General features: G+C 57.7%; 1 protein-coding gene across 1 annotated transcript in view; it reads left to right on the forward strand.

Annotated features, from left to right (window-relative positions):
* Positions 1 to 1787: 1787 nt before the first annotated feature.
* The window catches only part of LOC113209567 (tyrosine-protein phosphatase Lar-like), a 146077-nt gene continuing 141609 nt past the window's right edge, over positions 1788 to 6255 (forward strand). Inside the window, exon 1 of the mRNA XM_052270341.1 lies at positions 1788 to 2047. The gene's annotated coding sequence lies outside the window, so the exon portion shown is untranslated. The remainder of the gene's footprint in view (positions 2048 to 6255) is intronic.

Raw genomic sequence — 6255 nt, forward strand, 5'->3', positions numbered from 1 at the left:
CCCACCCGCCCCACCGGGTCCGCCCTAGTACGCCAGGGCTCTTGACTTTGGGGCGCGCTCGCCTTGCTGCGAGCAAAGGCCGCTTTGCTAATCACAGGTTAGCACATTGAAGTGGGACTCGTTACTCGTCGCCCCGCGATGTTCTCAAGCTGGTGGCGGGGCGTGGCGTGGTGGGGCGGGACCGGCCTGAGTGGAACACGCTCGAAACATCCGGGAGCGTTCAATCATGGCCGTCAGTGTATGTTCCTGAAAACAAAAGCAAAAGAGCGGCGGCACGCCAACAACAATAACAACAGCCCTACAAAGCAACATCTGCAGAGTGAAAAGAATAACACAAAGAAAACAACAGCATCGAGATCAAAAGCACTCACAGGAGAGGTCGTGCGACAGTCACGGTGGCTACAGTGAGGATTTCTGTGCCGTGTCCGAGAAGCACGCATCATCGGTCGGCAGGGCGAGCCAAGAGTCCAATTTCTGCAGCCGGGGTGGGAGCACATCATTCGGAGACGACCGGAGAGGACAGCCGGGGACCTCCGGGGGGTGACACTAGAGTGCCTGGCCCGGAGTGACTGGAGCGGACCTCGGCGGGCCTGGAATGCGGCGGCGGGGGCCGGCCGGCGGTCGTAAGGCTTTGCGGCGTGGCGCTGCGGGGCGCTGCGGAAGGCGGCCGATGGCCGAGGGGAAGACAGCGCATTTCTGATCGCGACCACACGACATTGTGCGCGGACAGGGCCTCGGCCGTCACGGCCACCCCGGCCTTAATGAACTCCGCCTGCTCCGCCAGGCCACGCACCAGGAATGCGATGAGGGACCAGGGCGTCCGCCAGGACAGCACCTCACGCGCCCAGCGCAGTCAGTATTTTTATCGCGATGACGGCGTTATTTCAAGTAACGACAAAAGGCAGAGCAGGTCGGAAATAACGTTCCCCGGGCCGGGCTGCTCTGCTTCGGGCACTGCGAGGGCACGGCATCTTTCTTTCCCACGTGAAGATTGCTAAGCTTTCAGCCGTGTTCAGGAACTGCAAGTAAAATCCGAGAATGGTTGGGGGCCGGTACTTTCCCCTCCGGTAAATCGCAAACTGGCTGACGTCGTTTAGCGCCAAAATGTTGGCTTCCTCTTAAACACCAAATGCTGGCGTTCAACGACACCAAATACCCAGATATACCCCACATTCTAAATGTCAAGGGACAATTATTTTTGTCCGTTGCAAGATGCAACTGTGAGCGACATCTTGCAAAATACAATTTTGAAGCTTGTGCAATGACAATATTGTATCTACAGTTGGACCAAATAAAGATTTACCATCGTCTGCAGATGATAGAGTTCCGAGGAAAGAAGAACGGCAATATTTTGGCGTTCTTTACAGGACTTCGAGTATGGCGTTAAAAGACGCCAATCAGTTTACAGTGTAGAGACAACCTTGGGGACAGTCTAAGAGGCGGCCGATATCGTCCACGACGCCTCGACAAAAATTCTTTCCCCTTGTGGCGCCTCCCCATCTGGCGCCGCGGCGAAGCGGCTGCAGCGGGGCCACCATAACGGTCATCTCGCTGCATTCTTTGCCACATGGGCCGGCATGGGCGTGCCCGGGCGTGCCACTCCCCTCCCCCCGGCGCCGTGGTGACGATGGCGTTACGCTAACGCGAGAGCATTCATGGCGCGGCGTGGCGCGGCGTGGCGTGGCGTGGCGTGGCGTGGCGTGGCGCGGCGTGGCGGCGGTCGGGGGCTGCAGTCCGCTCCTGGTCTGGCCGGTCGCTCCGCTCCGCGCCGCCCGGCTCCAGTCTGAGGCAGGGCGCCGAGAGGGAAGCAGGCCCACCCCCAGCGCGGCGCGAGCGGACAGCGAGGCGAGCCGAGCGGAGCCGAGCGCAGCCGGCGGCGAGCGAGCGAGCGGTGTGTCGGCGACCCGACACCACCGGCCCGGGCCCCGGGCCGTCTGCATCTCGATAGTCGGCTGGACAGCGAGCGGACGCCGCCCGGACCAGGCCGAGCGGAAGCAAGCCGGCCGGCGAGGAGGACAGCGGCAGGCTCAGGATATCTCCCCGTCAGGTACGATAGACGAACAAAAACAACAAAGAGTAATGACGTCAATTTCGGGTGCGGTCGCTGCGGCCCGTCCGCGCCGTCGCGCTCCGCAGAGCGGGAGAGGTGTCTAAACGCCTTCGCCGCTGTCACCTGCTTGTCGCGCAGAGCAAGAAATCGCATTTTCCTTTTCTTGCCGCTGTCAGTCGCGTTCAAAGGCACAACCTCGGCGCGCGTGGTGGGGCGTGGCGGAGCGGGGTGGGGCTTCGTGGTGACGCGGGCCGTCCTCGTCCTGGAAGTCTCGCAGCCCCACACTTTCGGCAAGTGTTTTGGTGACCGGTGCGTCCCTTCCAGGAGTTGAACTGCGCGCGCATCGCGCTGGCCCGCAGTGCAGCGGCGGCAGCGGCCCGCCCGGGGCAGGCCGGCATGTCGCTGTCACATGTTCGCGGTTTTGGCTGGCGGCAGCGGGGGCGGCGGGGGCGGCTGGCAGGACAGAAGGACGGGGCCGGCAGGCCGGGCCGGTACAGCGGCCTCGATTAGGACGCAATCAACTTTGAAAAGCAATAACAGTTGCAATTTATGGACGCTGTGATGGGGTCAGCCCCCTCTCCCCCTCCTCCTCCCCTGTCTCCCCCTTCTCCCTGCTTCCTTCCAGCAAAAGCCCTATTCCCATCGTATCCGGACGAATGCACGCTGCAAGAATAGGAGTCTTTGTCAACGTCGGCCAATCGCTTTCGCATGCCATTTTCCTTTCACGGTTTGCTAGAATATTCCCCCCGCCTCCTCAACTGAACTGCTCCCTGCTCCTGGTGGAGAGGCGCCGTCAGGCCCGAGCGGAGGTCCCCGAGAAGGGCAAAGGCAGAGGCCCTTCAAGTAGACGTCCAATAACCTGTGGCCTCGTCGCCGTCTCGTCTCGAGCCGCGAGCAATATGCTAATTGACAGGAGGAGGCCGCGAGGGCCTCCGGGCAGAGATCGGATCACCGAGGACGGCCCGGACTTTACTGAAATAAATACACATTTCGCGAACTGTCTCCTTAATTAATTTATTGCTCGAATCGGGGATGGGTCCTTTAATTTCTTTTCCTCTCTCAAGGATTCAATAATTTCAGACCAGTCGTCCCACACAAGAGCCCTCCAGATTCTCCGAGACCTGTGTCCCCGCTGCCAAGGCCTCCATACCGGCCTCCACCGTTGCTCTGAAATCAGAAAACCGATCCGTTTTCGCAGCACGGCGACCCCCTCCCTGCTGCCCCTGGTGCCCTCCCCAGGGCAGGGGCGGCTGGAGGTGTGCGGTGGGCGGGTAAGTGCTGGGAGGGACGGGAACGAGACGCCTTAGTGCTGCTCGCCGAGCTGCTCGCCGAGCTGCTCGCCGAGCTGCTCGCCGAGCCCCAGCAGCCCAGTTCCATGCGCCGGCCCCGCCAGGACACGCCCGGCGCGCTGTCAGCTCGCAAGTCACGTCAAAACGACTTCTTTTTCCTCCCCGCCGCCACCAGCCGCCGCCCCCCGCGAGCGCTCCGGGTGTCCCTGCCGTACGCGCTCCCAGATGAATCTTCTGCTCCCCGAGTGAAACCCAACCCATCATGTCATGTCGTGTCACGGACTTTTTCCTTTCTTTCCCCTGACAAAAACCGAATGTAGATTTTTTTTTCAAAGGCGATTCGGCGAAATGTTCTATGCTGTTATTTAATTATTGTACTTACCGCTGTATCTCTGAAAACGGGAGTGAGGGTAACCAATAGGCTGTAGCTGTAACAATAGGCAAACACCGAAAAGTCAACACTCTCGACTGCACAATTGTGCGTGTGTGTGTGCACAGTTATTCGACAAAAAACGAGACATTAACAAAACACCAGATTAAGATTTTTCAAAAATATTCGAGCGGAGTGTTTTTACGAGTTTGTCACTTCTTTACATCTGATTATCATTTCGTCCTCCTGCTTTTAAAATTAAAAATTACTTTATCGTTGGCTGACCAGGCGGGGCTCCTGTTTTAAAACGCTGAGCCGGGCTGGTCGTGCCGCAGGCGCATGCGCGGCGCACCACCAACCATATCACTATCATCCAAGAACGTAATTGTGTCTGTACCGCCCCGCGTCCCGGTGCGAGCGGGGCGGGCCGCGGTGGCGCGGGGAGGGGAGGCTGAGGGGGATCGCATCCCCGTCGGGCAAACAAGCCACCCAGGCCGCGGATAGCACAGCCCGGCACAGCCCACCACCGAGCCGCCCGTTGAGAGGAGTCGAGTCAGGACCACGCCAAAAGGTCGTCGCCTCCAACCAAAACTCAATAAGGGACACTCACCACTCCCCCCTCTCTGCCTCACACTTGCCCTTGCCCTCTCCTCCGCAACTCTCCGAGGTAGGCAGCGCGGTTGCCTACCTCCGGTCTGCTGGGCGCGCCGGACGCACTGTACAAACAGCGAGGCCAGAAACTCCACGGGAGGAATGCATGAGGAAAAGAGGCCACTTTGCTCTCCCCCCGCTCTCGCAAGTCAAGTCCCCTATCTCCGCTCTACAAACTACGACATGTCTTGCACTCTCTTTGAGCATAACGAAACATGTCCTGCACAATCAACAAACTGCTTGCTGCGAGACACTTTTGCCATGCACAATGGCGCGTGGAAATGTCTCACACTTGAAACTGAAGGGCGGCCCCATTCGCAGAACAGAGCCTCTTGATCTCAAAATAAACGTCGCCATAATCAGAACCCTGGCGCGCGTTCCGCATATTCTTTGTTAATAAGACACTGCCATTCATTCCTTTCTTTTTCGTGCTGCCTCCTTTTTTATTTTTTTCCTTCTTTCCGTCCGGGGACGGAAAAGCAACGACCAACTAAAAGGTATGCCGGTTTTCTTCCTCGAGTCCATCTTACTGATGACGTGCGCAAAGTCACTGCCTTCCCCTCCCCCGCATTGTACTCGCCGCTCGTCGCTTGGCGGCGCGCTTCAGAAATTTCGGGGTTGGGGGTGAAGCGCGCGAGGAGAGCGGGCGGGAGGGGAGGAGGGGGGGGGGGGGATAGGAGTATAAGAGCGTGCAATTGTTGCGTGGGGCCCGAGAGGAGCTTTGACCGAGTTGATGGCACCCATCTGTTGGAAAGAACAAAGCCGTGCTGGAGACGCCTCCCTTCCCCTACCTCTCCCCCGAGTCGTCGCCTTTCTCCCGTCCTTGCTCTCATCCTTGTGGCATTCATACACACACAGAGTCGTCTGTCACACCGGCCGGCTGCCCGCTGCTGGGGAAAGGAATAAAAACACGTCACCTCCCACCACCACCCACCACCACCACCCAGCGCCCTCCTGCAGGAGTATGCTCCCCGCCGCCCTCAAGCACCGCACCGTGCAGCACAAGCACACGCACGTGTGTCGTTGAAAATGCTGGTGATATTGCGTGCGCCGAGGAGTTGTGTCTCTCTACAGGAAATTCGACTGTCCTAGTCCAAACTTATTTGAAATATTGTAATGGTTTTTGATTAACTTGCATGATACAGGGGGTGTGGTCAGTGTTGCGATAAAAGTTAGGCAAAAATTTCCCACGAGTACACCTGTGTGGAGCAGGCTGCATCTACGCCTGCCTACTGTGCAACACCTAAGCACGCGTGTGTAGATGTACACAGGACCTCCTGCATACACGTAGGTATGCAGGCAGGAGGTACTGCATTCAAGTACACACTTGGGTTCGTAGAGCACCCGTAAGGCACCATGGCTCATGGCTCCGTTCTGCTAACCTGCAACTTTGTTGTGCCATAGCCCTGACACACGATCTGTAATATTCAGCGTTGATTAACGTCAAAATGCATGATGTATTCTTTTAGGTTATTTTTATACTTCTTTTCGAAAAGTTGCGCAGTGAAGGCTCAGGGCGTTGCGGCGTTTAAAAAAAGTAGAAGGTCAACACAAAAAAAAAATCAACGCAGCGTTCCTGTATTATCTTTATCGGGGTCCCTGAAATGACTACCGGTCGCTTCCCAGCGCCCCAGCCGCAGCACGCTGAAAAATGCGGGGGAGGGGTGGGGGAGCGAAATGTTTTGCTTGCAAGAAAAAGTTTACAACGCATGCAGAGTTCTGTAGCGATGCCGTCGGGGTAAATGTTTGTTCGTGGGGACCACCTGGAACAATGGCGAGTCTGGATGCGATGTGAAACAAACGCAGCATCAAAAAAACAATCTGCTTCCTATCCGTGAGATACAGATGCTGCCCGGTGTTGCCCCGCCCTGTGGGTGTTTCCAGAGCCGCCTTTG

The sequence above is a fragment of the Frankliniella occidentalis genome, unplaced genomic scaffold, assembly GCF_000697945.3.
Source record: "Frankliniella occidentalis isolate FOCC.00 unplaced genomic scaffold, Focc_3.1 Scaffold118, whole genome shotgun sequence".
NCBI lineage: Eukaryota > Metazoa > Arthropoda > Insecta > Thysanoptera > Thripidae > Frankliniella > Frankliniella occidentalis.